The 18,475-nt window shown below is 35.3% G+C and overlaps 1 protein-coding gene and 1 pseudogene across 1 annotated transcript in view; one reads left to right on the plus strand and one right to left on the minus strand.

Annotated features, from left to right (window-relative positions):
• CTNNA3 (catenin alpha 3) overlaps nucleotides 1-18,475 on the minus strand; it is a 1,789,288-nt gene that overhangs the window by 104,085 nt on the left and 1,666,728 nt on the right. The window lies entirely within an intron of this gene.
• LOC123840554 (proteasome subunit alpha type-1-like) lies at nucleotides 6,532-7,562 on the plus strand (annotated as a pseudogene).

An 18,475-nucleotide genomic window follows, 5' to 3' on the forward strand; every position in this document is an offset into this window, starting at 1 on the left:
ATAAGGAGAAAACACCTGATGCTACAGTCAAGATTTGGTCACATGGGAAAGCTCATGTGACCCAGTGTTCTTATGGAAATTCACCTGCTCTACAAAGAGAAGACAACATCAAAGTTTCAGAGAACAAACTGAGCCCTCTCAGGTAATCTCAGCAACAAACAGCAATTAATAAAGGGGGAAATTTTGAAAGACTTAAGGCCAAGTTTCTGTGAAGAACAAAAGCTGCACAATATAGGCTGTGGAGGTCTGGGTAGCTTCATGGAAGGGTAGTGAGAGAAAAGAGGAGGAGGAAGAGAAACCCTACCATTTGTATTTCAACCTTCAGTTTGAACTAAATTTATTGTAAGATGATATTTGAACTTCAACACAGAACTAGATATTTTATCATCTAACCATGATTATGAATAAAAATAAGTCAGTTAATAAATGGAAATAGGTGTAAATTAAGCAATTTTGAAATATTCATTATGGTTAATTTACCATCACCTGAAAATATACATATAACTCAGTTCTCTGTAAAAGTCTTATCTCCTTACAGACAACTTTCAGACTGTCATTCTTGTGTGGCACCCATAACATTGCTCCCTCAGATGTTTATTTTAACCACTATCCTTGGATTTTCCTACTACTCCATTTATAACTAGTTTCTGTAAGAACTGATGCTCTTACCCAGTAGGAACTAGATGCCAATTTGCTACCATTTTGGGGGGTGGAGTGAAGAAGCCACCACTCAAAAACACTACTTTAAAATGGGTTAGACTTCAAGTTCCTATAGAAATACATGAATGCAGTTAGTACTTGCATATGATGTTGGAATTTCTTGAGACAAATACTTAATAATCTGGCATAGTTAACTAGTACACACTCCCTTAGATTGATACTTGCCTAAATATCATATAAGTTTGCATAAGAAATGTTCCATATTTGGAGTTGTACTGAGAAAAGTAAGCACATTTGTATAATAAAACACACCCTCAGCGCAGTTCATACTTATTTTTGGTTTTATACACACATTTATTTCTTTGATAATACACATTGCTTATTTATTAAATTTATTCAAATAATAAATATTTCTTTACACATGATATTTCTCTATACTGCTTTCATGGAATATGCTCCTAGGGGAAGAGAATGTATTAGTTTCAAGAGTTTACTACATTATAGAAACCATTGTATTGAGTGGATCATTGTTCAATAAATAAATAAACCTTTGTCAAAAATTGAGTGACTTACATATGTGATTATCAATTAAAATTACATGTTCTCAATGATCACAAATTTAAAATAATTGGTCCAATATATATACACACATACACACATATATACATATATATAAATACAAACACACACACACACCACATCATTAATGTACTTTTAACCGATAATTTCAAATATTTGGGCAATAGGCTTTGATTTCAAAGATCTTTTAATCATTTAAAATAAAAAACACTTTTTTATTGAGCAAAATTATTTTAGCAGTTGAGTTTTAGTAAAACAAATAGAGTAAAGTAATGAAATTTAATTTAGGCATCACATTGTAGAGGAATATGACCAAAGTTTTAAATTTACATTTTGGGTTAGCCATGCTTCTAGAACATCTGTTATGCTATTATGACAGGTGTTTATTAATATGGATGTCTAATCAAATCTCTTGGTTGCTAATAGCCTGGCAATTCAACATCTAAATATTGTCAAAATCCTTGATCATACGTTGAAAACTGTGGATAATTGATTCAAGGCTGTTTCCCTTGACTAGATTAAAAAATTAAAACCTGTTCTGTGTACTTTCCTTGAGAATCTCAATATTTTTCTGAGATTTCTAAAATGTTTCAGTAATGAGAACTCATAAAGGAATAAAAGCCTTTTATAAGCTAAAATGTGTCTTGATTCAAATTTCTCTGGGCCCTTCATTTTTCAAATACAAATGAAATTATTTTTAATGCCCTGTGCTGGGAGTGAGTTCATAGAGGATGATCAGTAACAAAGTAATACAATTTATATAAATAAATAAATACACACAGACACAGACACACACACACACACACAGAAAGGCTTACAGAAAACCCTTTTGGGTACATGCAAGCTCAGATTTTAGAATTAAATTTGCTTAAAATTATTTAATAAGTTCTGAGTAGTAGGAGTCAACAAGAAGCAATTTGGTAGCCTTCAGCACTTTGGTTGAGTAACTTCAACAGATGGCATTTACATCTTAGACCCTGAACTGGAATTTCTTTTTAAATATATGAGGGCATGACACACATCTCAAGGAAATTTCTGTGGTAATAGTATAAATGGAAATATTTGAGGGTTTGAAACTTAATAATTATAGATTCTGAAAGTTTAGAATTTATTTCCTTCTGGCACAATTTACTTCTATCATTTCTATGAAGATGTTTGCCTTTTTTATCTATAATGGTTGAATATGTGATTTTGGTCCAGTATCAGCACTGTCCAATAGAACTTTCTGCAATAATGGACATGTTCTCTATGCTATCCAATGTGGTAACCTAGAAACATGTGGCTATTGAGCATTTGAAATATATCTTTATAACTATGACCCTGAATTTTTGATTATATTAGTTTCAATATATACAGTCATGTTTGTCTAGAAGCTATTGTCTGGGATGGTGCAGGTCTAAATCATATGATATGACTTCAATTTAATATAATTTGCTCACTGGAGTTTAGAATAATGATAAATTACATAGATACTTGTGTTAGAATTTCTTGATTTTTTTAATCTATCAAAAGGAAAATAATATTAACATCATCTAATAAACTAGTCATCTTTCTAGACATTGTTTGCATGGTAGAAATGAAGCCACAATAGCAATGAACATATTTCATTAGATTGTGAATATATTCACAATTTTTTCCACATAACCTAGATCAGGACAAGCTTTGGCATAAAAGCCAAATTCAGCCTACCACCAGTTTTTGTAAATACAACTTTATTGAAACACAGCCACACTCATCCACTTATGTATTGTCTATGAGTACTTGGGTCCTATAGTAACAAAGCTGAGTAGTAAGGATTGAGACCATGTAGCCTGCAGAGCCTAAAATATTTACTATCTGGCCCTTTCTGGAAAATGTTTGCCAACCCCTGATGTAGATGAATGGTTGTGTAATAAATGTTAGTATAAAGGCTCTCTTATGGAGAGATACACTTTTCTCAGTTCATTCACCATGTATAAGATATAATAGATAATATATATCATGTTAATATGTAATTCATTATACATAATATAACCTATACACTTATATGCAGATATATGCATTATGCATTTACATAATTAAATATTCAACAAATAAAATCCTATGTGTTTTCATCCAATTCTGTAGTAAATTTGATGCACGATAATTTATATCATCTGTTTTCTAATTTAAGTAAAAGGGAGGAGCTAATATGTCTCCATCTGGAATCTTGGTGATCAGAGAGTATTTGAGCTAGAGTGGAATATAAAAGCACATTCCAAGCTCATTTTAAAGATAATGGTCTGAAAATTGTGAGATGTCTAAGGACACCAAAGGTAATAACCAGCTAATCAATATTCAGTTGTTGAAACGCATCTATTGAAATATCCACCCAATTAGGTCTATGTACTATGCAGAATTCAGAAACATAGCACCTTAGGAACTCCAGATACAGCCTGGGAAGGAAAGCCTCTGAGATGTCACTCTGGCTGTTCTATATGACATACACCCTCATCTCAACCAAATTAGATTCCCATCTTGGTTCTGTAGTATGTATATTCCACACCACCAGCTGATATTAGGATGCAGAGGAGAATGGCATGTACAAAGGAACACTTATGGTCTATCATTTAATGATAGAAACAACAAATGACCTATCTATCCCAGAGGATACACTCTAACTGCTCAATTGAAGCACTTAGAACATAAGCTTTATTTTACTCATAGTAATTTTGAGTTGTTCTGAAGACTTACTCCAAGATAGAAATAATCCCATTGGATTACATTACAATCGTCTAAAAAACAAGTCTAATTTCATTGGGATTTGTTTACAGAATGTCATACAGAGTTAATAGAAATCCTTACATTAAAATTTACTTTCTGACCTCAGTAGAATATGTACTTACTTTTCTGTCTTTATATAAGAAATGTATCATAAGACAGATATGCTTCTTCTCAAAGATAATCTGAAATATTTGTTTGGTATAAGTTTCAAGGTAAAAATATAACATCATTACTTTCACAAGGGACTTTCATTAAAACCACCGTAGAGGCTTCTGAAAGGTGTCAAAGAAAATAGTTATAATTCCAATTAGTGTATAATGACAGAAACAGGTATTTCAGACTCTGCGTTGGAAGGGTCTTTCACCTTTACCAGAGTAATCCTCACTTATCGGATGCTTAAATAAAAATTAATGTCTCAGCTTGGGTCTTTTTATCTCTCTTCTTTCAGTTTAACAGTATAAATATTGGGTTTATAGTAATATATAATTATATCGGGTATATAATTAAAGTGTTCAATACAATCTGAACTATACAGATGCCTGAACCACATTTTCACTTTTCAGCAGTGTGTATGGATTTAGACCTTTGACTGGTTTGTGGAATGCAGAGGTACTCAAAAAAGAACCAGTCATTTCAATTGCATTACTTTGTACAACTCAGAATATTTATAATATGCTTCTCTCACTTTTCTGAACCACTGTTCTTATGCCAGTGTGATGCCTTATTTGTCCTCTGAAATCAGTCAGGTGGGGATAAAGATGACAAAAACTAAAACAAAAACAAACTTGTCTCCATATTTTATTATTCCAAAGTTAGCTGTGACCAGAGCAGCCAAGGGAGAGTTCCAAGTAAAGTTCCGGATAGTAAGGACTATGAGTAGCAAGAATTAAACATTACCTCTGGCATTTCTGATGGAAGAGACAACTAAAGCTCTCCATGAATTCTTCTAATTATCTATATCACCAACGAAAATATTATGGAATTTTATTTGAAAAACAAGAAAGCAAAATCACTGCAGCCCGTGCCATATCTGTGAAAACTTGGCCAACTGACACCATGACAGTGAGGTGGTAAGTTAGGGCTAATGACCTCCAGTGACTAAAGAACCTCTGAACATCTTGGGTGTGAATGGGCACATAAATAAGAGACAGTGTGGAGTATCCTAAATATTCATAGTGCCAAACAGAACAATTGTTAACTGACAAGATGCTATGCATCACATCTCTGGTGTGACAACTGAGAAAATGCATTTTGTTTGTGGTGGCAATTCAGAATGACATATTTATAAGTACAGATATACCTCGAGATATTGCAGGTTTGCTTTCAGACCACGACAACAGAGTGAATATGGCAATAAAGTGAGAAAAACTAATTTTTTTGGTTTCCCAGTGCATATAAAAGTTATGTTACACTATGCTGTAGTCTATTAAATGTGTAATAGCATTATGTCTAAAAAAGTGTATGTACCTTAAAAAATACTCTATTGCTAGTAAGTGCTAACCATCATCTGAGCTTTCAGCATGGGGTAATCTTTTTGCTGATGGAGGGTCTTTGCCTCAATATTGATGGCTGCTGACTGATCAGGGTGGTGGTTGCTGAAGGTTGGGATGATTGGCAATTTCTTTTTGTTTTTTTTTGTTTGTTTGTTTAAAGAGTGACAGAGAGAGAGTATGATGGAGGGAGGGGCTAAGGGAGAGGGAGAGAGAGAATCTTAAGCAAGTTCCACTCCTAGCATGGAGCCCAACACAGAGCTCGATCCCATGACCCTAAGATCATGACCTGAGCTGAAATCAAGAGTCAGGTGTTTAACCAACTGAGCCACCCAAGGGACCGAGCAATTTCTTAAAATAATGAACTTAGCTGCATCGACTGACTCCTCCTTTCAGGAACAATTTATCTGTAGCAAGCAATGTTGTTTAATAGCATTTTACCCACAGCAGAACTTCTTTCAAAATTGGAGTCAATCCTCTCATACCCTGCTGCTGCTTTATAAACTAAGTTTATATAATATTCTAAATACTTCTTGTTATTTCAACCATCTTCACAACATCTTACCAGGAGTAGATTCCATCTCAAGAAACCACTTTTAAACCACTTTCTTTGCTCATCCATTAGAAGCAACTCCTCATCCTTTCAAATTTTATCATTAGACTTCAGCAATTCAGTCCCATCTTCAGAGTCCTCTTCTAATTCTAGTTTTCTTGCTCTTTCCACCACATCTGCAGTTACTTTGTCCACTGAGGTCTTGAATCCCTTCAAAGTCCAAAGTCATCCATAAGTGTTGGAATCAACTTCTTTTCTTTCAAACTCCTTTTTACATTAATATTTTGATTTCTTCATGAATCATGATTATTCTTAATGGCATCTAGAATGGTGAACTCTTTTGAGAAGGTTTTCCTTTTGCTTTGCCCAGATCCATCAGAGGAATCACTATCTATGAAAGCTATAGAATTATAAAATGTAATTCTAGAGATCCCCGAGTGGTAGTTTCGGCAACCCTCCTGAACCCGCACCTCTGCAGGAGGCCGCAGCCAGACCCACGCCAGGACCATGTTTTGCAACCAGTATGATAATGGTGTCACTGTTTGGAGCACTCAGGGCAGGATTCATCAAATTGTGTATGCAAGGGAAGCTGTCAAGCAAGGTTCAGCCACAGTTGGTCTGAAATCAAAAACTCATGCAGTGTTGGTTACATTGAAGAGAGCATAGTCAGAGCTTGTAGCTCATCAGAAGAAATTCTCCATGTTGACAACCATATTGGTATCTCAATTGCAGGACTTACTGCTGATGCTAGACTGTTATGTAATTTTATGTGCCAAGAGTGCTTGGATTTCAGATTTGTATTTGACAGACCTCTTCCTGTGTCTCGTCTTGTATCTCTAATTGGAAACAAGGCCCAGATACCAACAGAACGATATGCCTGGAGACCATATGGTGTTGGGCTGCTTATTGCTGGTTATGATGATATGGGCCCTCACATTTTCCAAACCTGTCCATCTGCCAACTATTTTGACTATAGAGCCATGTCCATTGGAGCCCATTCTCAGTCAGCTCGTACTTACTTGGAGAGACATATGTCTGGGTTTATGGAGTGCAATTTGAATGAACTGGTTAAACATGGTCTTCATGCCTTACGAGAGACACTTCCTGCAGAACAGGACCTAACTACAATGAATGTTTCCATTGGAATTATTGGTAGAGACTTGGAGTTTATGATTTATGATGATGATGATGATGTATCTCCATTCCTGGAAGGTCTTGAAGAAAGACCACAGAGAAAGGCACAGCCTGCTCAACCTGCTGATGAACCTGCAGAAAAGGTTGATGAACTGATGGAACATTAAGTTACAAGCCAGTCTATACGTTTATTATCAAATCTGTAAGAATGCAGGAACATGTACTGATGACAATAATCTACACTTAGGAATCAGTCCAGATGTGTTTTTCCTTAGCAACTTGTCTGAAACCATATAATGGTGTGCATTTTTCTTTGAGAGGGTCTATATAATCATTTTCTAGAAAGTATAGGTATCTGTACTGATGTTTTTATATGAGGAACATAGTGTCTTTGTGGTTTTAAAGACAACTGTGAAATAAAATTTTTCACCTGCCTGTGTAAAAAAAAAAAATTGTAATTCTAAAATAATAAGGTTTGAAAGTCAAAATTACTCCTTGATCCATGGACTGCAGAACGGATGTTGTATTAGCAGGCATGAACACAACATTAATCTTATTGCATATCTCCATCAGAATGCTTGGGAAACCAGGTGCATTGTCAATGAACAGTAATATTTTGAAAAGAATCTTTTTTGAGCAGTAGGTCTCAACAGTGGGCTTAAAATATGTTGTAAATAGATGTGCCTTCATCCAGGCTTTGTTGTTCCATTTATAGAACGTAGGCAGTGTAGATTTAGCATAATTTGTAAGGACCACAGGACTTTTGGAATGGTAAATGAGTATTGGCTTCAACTTAAAGTCACCAGATGCATTCAACTCTAACAAGAGAGTCAGCCTGTCCTTTGAAGCTTTGAGTCAGACAGATTTCTCTTACTAAGAAGGTCTTAGATGGCATCTTCTTCCAATAGAAGGCTGTTTCATCTACATTGAAAATCTGTTGTTAGTGTAGCCAGTTGAATTTATTATTTTAGCTAGATCTTCTGGATAACTTTGTGCAGCTTCTACATCAGCACTTGCTGCTTCCTTTACCTTGCACTTATATGTTATGGAGATGGCTTCTTCCCTTAAACCTCATGAGCCACTTCTACTAGCTTCAAACTTTTCTACATCAGCCTCCTCACCTCTCTCAGCCTTCACAGAATTGAAGAGAGTTAGGATCTTACTTCAGATTAGGCTTTGGTTTAAGGGAATGTGGTGGCTGGTTTGCTCTTCTATCCAGACCACTAAAATTTTCTCTGGATTACCAAGAAAGCTGTTTTGCTTTCTTATCATTCATGTGTTCACTAGTGTAGCACTTTAAATTTCCTTCATGAACTTGTCCTTTGCATTCACTACTTGGCTAACTCTTTAGCACAAGAGGCCATCTTTTGGCCTATCTTAACCTTCAACGTGTCTTCCTCACTTGAAATTAATCATTTCTAGCTTTTGATTGAAAGTAAGAGATGTGTGACTCTTCCTTTCACTTACAAGTGTACATACTTAGAGGCTATTGTAGAGCTATTGGTTGGCCTAATTTCAATACTGCTGTGTCTCAGGGAATAGGGAGGCCCAAGAAAAGGGAGAGAGATGGGAGAATGGCTGGGCAGTGGAGCAGTCAGAACACACAATTATCCATTAAGTCCGCTGTCTTATATGGGCACAGTTTGTGCATTCCAAAACAATTAAAACAGTAACATAAAATATCACTGATCACAGATTATCATAACAAATATAATAATAATTAAAAAGTTTGAAATAATAAAGAAGATATCTATATCTATCTATATCTATATCAAATCTCTCTCTCTCTCTCTCTATATATATATAGTATTCAGCCATCAAAAAGAATGAAATCCTGCCATTTGCAATGATGTGGATGGAGCTAGAGTGTATTATGCTAAGCAAAATGTCAGAGAAAGACAAATACCATATGATTTCACTCATATATGGAATTTAAGAAACAAAACAGATGAACAGAGGAGAAGGGGAGAAAAATAAAAAAAGAAAGAGAGGGAAGTAAACCATAAGAGGCTCTTCGCTATAGAGAACAAACTGAGGGTTGATGGAGAAAGGTGGGTGGGGGATGGGTTAGATTGGTGATGGGTATTAAGGAGGGCACTTGTTGTGATGAGCACTGGGTGTTATATGCAAGTGATGAATCACTAAAGTCTATACCTGAAACCAATTTTACCATATATGTTAACTGACTAGAGTTTAAATAAAAACTTGAAAGGAAAAAAAGTTTGAAATATTATAAGGATTACCAAAATGTTACACAGAGACACAAAATGAGCAAATGTTGTTGGAAAAATGTCTCTAATGGACTTGCTGAGCATACAAACCTTCAGTTTGTAAAAAAACATATATCTGTGAAGGACAATAAAATGAGGCATGCCTGTATTTGGATTAGAGTTCATTAATGGGCTGTTTTGAACTAATTCTCTGAACAACTCATTTTCTCCCAAAGATGTATACGAATTATTTTCATATTTTATATGGCCTTGTTTACCACTCTAGAATTGATATTATCATGGTTAGGTATATGAAAGCACACGTGCTTGGGACATACAATATTTTGTATCATCTTAGCTCCCTGAACACAAAAAAGATGATTCATCTTACAGATATCTTTTCAACTGCATTTCAGACACAAGTATGATGTGATCCAGTATCTGTCATTATAAAACAAATTACCAAAAACACATATACCCATGATCATGAGGCCCAAGTGCTTATCTAATTCTGTATTGGGAGATAAAGTCAATTAAAATACATATACATACACTTGCATTGGTTGACAAAGAATGAGTGCAGAAGTGTTCACTATATAAAACAACCTATTCTGAATCAGCTTAAGTATTTTTAATCACTGCTTTTTAGTTCTGTTTTATTCAATAAACACTGCACTACTTAATTAACTTGTTTTTGGAGGTTGCACACAAACCATCCCGTGTAAGTCTGGCTATTATCCAGGTGAACAATGTGGAAGCTTTCAATTTTTTTTTCCTAATATATCTTCAGTATTGTTTTGAAAGAAAATAATCAGTCACCCACAGATGAACATTCAGATTGCTTAATGAGCACAATTATGACATCTATTTTACCAAAGTCATTCTTAATGGGCACTCACAACTCATGTAGAACAATTATATTGCAATATGCTTTACTTATTACATAATCAACACTTCTGTTTTGTGTGAAATGTCACGTTAAATCTAAAACTCTGAAGTGCAATGGCCTTCGGAGAGATATCAACCATTTCTCAAATCATTCACCCTAGAAGGGATATTGAATTTTTAAAAAACAGGCATTATCATCCCTATCTATAAAATGAAACGATTGGAGAAGATAATTTTATAGGAACTTCCAGCTCTTAGATCTTATAATTTTATGCCTTTTTCTATTTCAATAAAAAATTCTTCTGAATTAAATAGACTACATCTTTGGCTTAAAATTTTAAAAAAGTATATATTGCAGTATATTTTAGTATAATTCTAGTATATTTTGTATATTAAATATTTTGTATAGATTTTTATAAAATGATGAAATATATTTTGTTGACAAATAATCATGTTTATACCTATTTATAGTGGGAAATATTTATTTTCTATATTGTTATAAAGCAAATGTGTTTTCACTTTCTGCTATCTGAAACCAGTTAGGAAGACAGCCACACAGATGATCGACCATATGGCATTAATAAATGTATAACAAGACAGACATGAAACACTTTATATTTTAACCAAACTGCTAAACTAACTCATGAAAATGTCATACATTACCTATTTATCTGATAGTTTTATTGCAGAGAAATTATGTCATAATTAACAATTAACATAGGACCAACCATTCTATTTTATGATTACTTCTCAAATGAATTAAGGAAGATGGATTACCTTTCATTCACATTCAATTACAGCTCCATGCAATTATATATATGGGGATATATAAATATGTATAATCATATAAAAATGACTCAATCAGCTCTGTGGCTAGCATTTACACAGGGTACAATGGGGAATAAAGTCACTATAATTAATTTTTAGGTAGATCAGTAATTTTCAAATTATCTCCACTGAGGTACCTCAGCGTCCAAGGTTATGGAGAATATAAGTGGGGAACCAAAAGTATGCCAAACTGGAAGACCCCACCCTTCCCACTACAGCATACCCTAGGTCATCTTCTTTTGTTTGTATTTGTATGATGTTGTTATATCTATGGTTTTGATTTTTAAAAAGATCCAGATGCATTAGAAAATATTTTTAAAATTCTGTTAGTTATGATATAAATAAACACAGGACCACAGTAAAAAAAAAAGCCAAGGAGAAATGGGCATTTGGGGAAAAGAAACAGGCTTAATAAATACATTTGAAAATTTGTTAGTATAATTTGATATTACTATATCTCCCACATCTGTAAAATGAGTAAGTTGAGATAGAAGTGTTGATTATTTTATTACATGTCTGCCTGGAAATGGAAATATCTTAGCATAATTAGTCCATTAGTCCTTTAGTGTTTCCTCCATTTTATCCCTGCAGTATAATAAATGCTCTATTACATTCACTATATATCTGAAACCAACTTATTGTCCTCAGAGGAATTACAATGGAAATGGATTGAACTATCCAATCCTACTGGATTTTCAAGCATTCAAAAGTTAATGAAGACATTTACTTCAAAACTGTTCTTTCCTCCCTTGCAAAATACTCAGCAGCAAATATGATTTTATATTATTTCCACTGTGTTAATGAAAATGGAAATTACACCAAAATAAACAACTACCACTATTATTTTAAAGCTTATAAGACCAATTTTTATTTGGAAGAAAGGCATAGTCTGCACACATCTAGTCCAGAAGGCTAAATGAAAATTTGCAAGAGTGGAGACTTGAGCTGGAAGAAAGTGGAGGAAGGTTTGGCCAAATGGAAAGGAGAGAGGGGCTGGCACACAGTAGTTATTGAGTTGTTTTGGGAAAAGGCATCCAATTGGACCAGAACGGAGAATTTTCATAGCAGTGTTGGACAAAGAAATAGGAGAGTAGGTAAGGACCAGACCCAAAAAGTCTGCAATGATGACATGTTTAGGACACCTTTACTCTTGACACTCTTCAGCCCAAACTGAACATGTCTGCAGAGGAGAGAATCTGTGGAAAATATTTAAGCAGTATTAATTTCCCTTCCACTGTAGACAGTAAACTCTCCGATGCTCAGAGAACACCGACTGGCTGCAAGGATGATATGCCAGTAGACAGGGTCTTTCATATGTTCTCAGGGGTGTGACCCCCAAGCCTGAACATTTCATGATGATCTGCATTTTACTTATGGTTGATCACTCACTCCTTGACCCTCTGCCTGACCACCAACAGCTAATAAATGTTTCCCTTTTCTGTCCATTTAATCTTCACTTTCTTAAATATTTTTCTATATATGATTTTTTCTATTTGTCATGGACATTACTTCCAGATAGAAAGTCTGGTCTACAGATTTTTCACATATCCCCAAATACCAAACATAAGGATTATGAATGCTCAAACACAGTCAATAATCAGTCTGATTATATCAAACCTACTGAAAGAATTTAAGAGGCTGAATTGATCTGCTCTCCTGGTAATGATGGAAAATCAGTGTTACTAAGAAAAAAAATGTGACTTAATTTCTCATAAGAGGATTGCCAAACTGGAGGAAATTGCAACAATTATCTACAGGCATTTGTGTTTGACATTATTCTGTGTAATTTAAAATGTGAATTATTGCCTTAAGTATTCATAATAGTACTTCAAAAAGAATTTACATTAAAACTAACTCGAGGTATTTGTAAATAGCAATATGTTGAGAACAAGCAGTGAACTTTGGCAGAAGTTCCCACTCACTGACTCATTCATATTTGCATAATTTATAAGATGCTAATTGGATTGTACTCCAGAAGAGTCTTTAAATATGGTACTGCACAAAAGCTCTAATTTTGTGAAAACTGAACAAATATTCATAGAGCTATCAAATTGTGAAGATTCTTTATTTGATAAACTACAATATTAGTGAACAAAATTAAGAAAGAAAAATAAAATAATACTAAATAAAACTAAAAATATTTTTTTAGTTTGAAAGAATGCATCAACCGAAGTATTTTTTTTTTCAAAATAATCTGGAAATTCTATATACAGTATCTTTGCTATGTTTTCTGTTAGATGATATCCTTTATAAAGATATGGAGTGGAGGAGCTTTTGGTGGCTCAGTTAACCAAGTGTCCAACTCTTGATTTCAGCTCAGCTCATGATCTCAGGTCATGAGATCAAGACAAGTCAGGCTCCTTGCTCAGTGAGGAGTCTGCTTCTCTCCCTCTCTCTCTGCTCCTCCCCTCACTCGTGCTCAAGCTCTCTGAAATAAATAAATAAATCTTTAAAGAAATAAAGGTTTGGAGTGGATTTTTAACTTAAACTTCCTTGGACCAGCTAGTGACATGTTCAACCTTCATCTGCTAGGTTCTTCTCACTTTCATACTACTCTCCCCAACCCCAGCAACCCCCCCCACACACAGAAATAAATAGTAGTAGCTTGGAACAAAAGTCATATTTCAAAAATGAATAATGTATGCAATTATCTTCCACCAATATGTATAGTACAAGGTTGAGGAGGACTCGCCTTTGCTTTGATGAAAGACAGTTCTACTCATGATTCCCTTCATTTTTCTCAGTATTAACATTTACCAAAAAAAGTACTCATTGCTCTATGACCTGAGTTGCATTAAAGATTACATGCAATAATTACTTTAGAAAGAAAGGAATAAGGGACTATGCTTATCCTACCTAAACCTGCCTTAACAACAGCGTGGCACCCAGAGATAGGCACTTAACATGATATTACACTACACACTCACACTCACACACACCCTAAGACTAAGCAAACTTTTTTTTTTTTAAGATTTTTAAATTTTTATTTATTTGACAGAGAGAGAGACGGCGAGAGAGGAAACACAAGCAGGGGGAGTGGGAGAGGGAGAAGCAGGCTCCCCGCTGAGCAGGGAGCCCGATGCGGGGCTCGATCCCAGGACCCTGGGATCATGACCTGAGCCGAAGGCAGGCGCTTAACGACTGAGCCACCCAGGCGCACCTGGATGTATCCATATTTATTTAACCATATAGCTACTGACTGATATTTGGTTTTTTTTAATTGACAACGCTGTGATAAACATCCATGCTGACATACCTTTGCATACCTGTCCCGATATTATTTTAGGATATTGATAGGAATTTTATTTTATTTTTTTAAGATTTTATTTATTTATTTGACAGAGAGAGACACAGTGAGAGAGGGAACACAAGCAGGGGGAGTGGGAGAAGGAGAAGCAGGCCTCCCTCTGAGCAGGAAGCCCGATGCAGAGCTCGATCCCAGGACCCTGGGATCATGACCTGAGCTGAAGGCAGACGCTTAACCGACTGAGCCACCCAGGTGCCCGAAAGCAAACTTCTTATTAAGGCCACAAAGTTATTTACCATGTGGACTCCACATACCCAGCCATACTCTGCCTTATTTAAACACTCCTCACCACACACCTTGTACACTAACTATATGGATTCTCTTACCCTTATATACCTTTGTGTTCTTATTTCCATCACTTAGCTTTTCTGTTTCCTTAACCTATAATCCCTTTCCTCACTTGTGTACCTAGCGAATTCCAATTCATTCTCTGGTGTCTAATGTTTAATTTCCACCCCTTCTCTAAAAAAATATATGGACCTCCTCAAAATAATGAGTTACTCCCTCATTCTCCCATAGAACTTAGTGTAAAACACTGGTATTAAAACGTATCCAGTTATTTTGTTGTTGTGGTTGTTGTTGCTGTGAAGAATAGAGTTGTTTCTTTGCTATAATTTGCTATAATTCGAATTTGACCATCAAAGCTTGGGTCAAAGTGTTTTTACCATCTCTAGTACTTAGAGCAGGCTTATCATGAACTAGGCGCTCAAAAAATATTTTAAGTCTTTTGCCAACCAGTTACTTTATATGTTTGCTTAAAATTCTAGCCCAGCAAAACAATGCTGAAACAAATACTAAAAATGGCTTCTAGGAACTGGTGGATTTACTATTTACATTTCGGCAGAGGAAGCAGTCACAACGTTGCATTTAAAAATATTTTTAGCAAATATAAAAAGCTTTAGAACTTGGTACTTCATCTGTTAGCATACATATCTCATGAGTTTGAAGTGGCAAACAGAGGGTAATATTTGAAGCAGGATGTTGATTCATATTGACATCAGCCAATCTTGACTTGGTCACCTGGCTTCTCCATTTCCAGTAATAAAAAAGACGTAGGTGATATATGTTGCTTTCTTATTACAGAAATATAGATATCAGTCAAATTAACTAAAGTATGCCTTCATAAAATGTTACAACAAATTTGACTTCAAAAATACCAGCACAAATGTGTGCAGTGATGAAATGTTGCTTGAATAAATAGATCTGAGTTCTCCCTAGATATATTATCACATCACTTCCTGAAGCCTTCCTCAGTCTCATTTTCTCACCTGTAAAATGAGAAGATGGACTACAGGAACTTACAGGTCTTTTAAATATTTGAAACACAACCCTTGATAAATAAGATAATTTATACAATAGCTCAATCACTGTTGCAGTACTTCAACAAGCCCTCCTTCGGGAAAAAATCACAAGCCTTTATATAATCAGGAAAACCTGCAGAACCTACATGTAACTTGCTTCATGATGTTTTACCTAATACAGGTACACTATCATTGACAAATTGAAATAAAAAAAACAATCCTCAAACTCTATTTCCCATGCAACGTATTAGGTCAACACTAAACTAGTTGACAATGTGAACAATGGCCAAATTAAGAAGTGAAACACATGCTTTCAGAGATGAGTGACAGATTTGGGAAGTTAATTAAACACAAATTCCAGGGATGAAACTGATCTATGACTAGCCTGAGATAGACCAAGACAAGTTTCATGAATAAATAAAAGTAGCACAACTTAAGTGGCTTAAGAATCAGTGTTACATAGACAGCAGAAGACTATGTATAAGACTATGTCAGGGTCCGGCTTGATGATAATCTACCACGGCTTGAGAAAAAAGGCTGCTGATTTTCCACGGATCGCCATTTCTAAACCAGGGACCCAGGAATATTCCTAACATTAACAGCAGCATCTCTTATATTTTAAAATGCTGAATCTAGCAGTGACAGCTTTGTATCTAGTTGAATGCTGTGGTTAACAGTGATTAATTAAGATATTGGCTTCTTCAAGAAAACCTTTCATTTTAAAATGAAAATGTTGCCCATATTGATGACGTTACACACTCCGTTTTTGTTTGTCTGCTGTTGTAAACAACACATGCAGCCCAAAGTGGACTGGAGACGTTAAGTCAGTTGGGTAAAGCACCGGGTTAATGAAGACAAGGTCACAGATTTTATCCCCATACAGCTCAGTTAATTTGGCGGAGAAAAACCTCACTGCCAAGCTCCAGCTGTTATTTCAGCAAGCCCAGTTGTAAACACATAGTGTGGGTCGCAGTAGATCAAAACAACCCACCCATCCAGTCTCCTGAAAAACAACGCCAAATGCCCATGGTTTGAATTAGCAATTGTGTATTTTATTTAAAAGGCACTTTTTCTTTTTTTCAAATGTTGCTTAGCTCTGACTAATGATGGAAGATATAAATTCAGAAAAATTTGTTTTACATCATTGAATGTGTTTTTGCACATGGTCTACTGTCGTTTTCACATTTATGGTTTGTCCACCTGCAACAAAGGAATACTTCATACCTCCTAAGCAGTGGCATTCAACTTGCAGCGGCAGAAATGGTGATTTCCAAGGGTATAATTACGTAAAATGGAGTACATTTTCTGAGCCTCAGATTTAGAGGAGGATTCTCAGCAATGGAATATATCGAGCCACGATGATAACAGGCATTTTGCTACCTTAAGCATTATGAGTAGGAGACATCCTGTTTCATAAAAGAATCATGATTCAAAAATGAGTCCATGTTGTACATTGGTAAATCAGCTGTAAAAAAGATTCTGTATGCCCACGCCAAATGTGAGAAGCCACGCATACACTGGACGGTTGTGCATGTACACATACACACATACATACACACTTCTGGATTGAAAATCAAAATGTGAGTCCCATTGTCTAACGTTAGTTTGTTTTATATCTCCCCGTGAGCCCCCTATTTTGAAATTGTGAGACTTGAGCATTAAAGATTTTTAGAAAAACACTCGAATAAAATCTTACTTTAAAGGAAGTTAACAATAATGGAAGTTGCTGCTGATTTCTTGCTCTATCACTGAACTTCTGTGTAATCCTATTTATATATACTTTAAATGAAAGAGTATGGTATCTGCTTTATGTAGGAGAAAATAAAAACAAAAAGTTGGTTCAATATGCAAGTCTTTATAATAATCCCCATATGTAATCTTCTATGTTCTTACAAGGCTTTTCATATTAACTTTTACTTTGGTGAAGGTGTTTAATCAATATTTTCACTGAACTGGATTCTGTTATTCCTCAAATTCGTGCCTGTCTCATCCAGTTCGTCTGGACTGATTTCTAAAGAACAGAAAAGGAAAGGAACACACACTTTAAAATTCTATCAAAACAGGGGTGCCTGGGTGGCTCAGTCGTTAAGCGTCTGCCTTCGGTTCAGGTCATGATCCCAGAGTCCTGGGATCGAGCCCCACATCGAGCCCCACATCGAGCCCCACATCGGGCTCCCTGCTCTGCGGGAAGCCTGCTCCCCCTGCTTGTGTTCCCTCTTTCGCTGTGCCTCTGTCAAATAAAATCTTTAAAAAATAAATAAATAAAATTCTATCAAAACAAAGTAAGAAAGCAGAATCATTAGACTCTTGAGGAATAACTGCAGAAGGATAAAAGTCAAAAAGACTTTTTAAAATAAAACATGAAGTGTCTCGTTGAAAAAATTTAGCCTTCTGCTAGACCCCATTTAACTGATAAATACTTTCCCCTCTATCTCTGTTATCTTCAGTGCTGAGCACCAAACTCTGTCTAGAGCTTCCCCATTTTAATATTGCTGTCACTTTTATCTTTCATTTACTGACAAATTTCACCACTGTATTTGTTTCACCTTGTTAGCACTATAGACTGTGCTAACAGTGCTGCAGATTTTGAAATTATACAATAAATCAGAACAGGATCAGTCTTAAAAGTTTTGATGGTTGGGCTCTGATTAATTATCAGAGTTAATATAGTACTATATGAAAATGGAGGTTCTAAATGATAACTGTACAGTTCTTTTTTTTTTCTTTAAAGATTTCATTTATTTATTTGAGAGAGAGAGAATGAGAGAGAGCACATGAGAGGG

The sequence above is a fragment of the Mirounga angustirostris genome, unplaced genomic scaffold (genome assembly GCF_029215605.1).
Source record: "Mirounga angustirostris isolate CCGP_5_RB_7025 unplaced genomic scaffold, mMirAng1.0.hap1 SCAF_6, whole genome shotgun sequence".
Lineage (NCBI taxonomy): Eukaryota > Metazoa > Chordata > Mammalia > Carnivora > Phocidae > Mirounga > Mirounga angustirostris.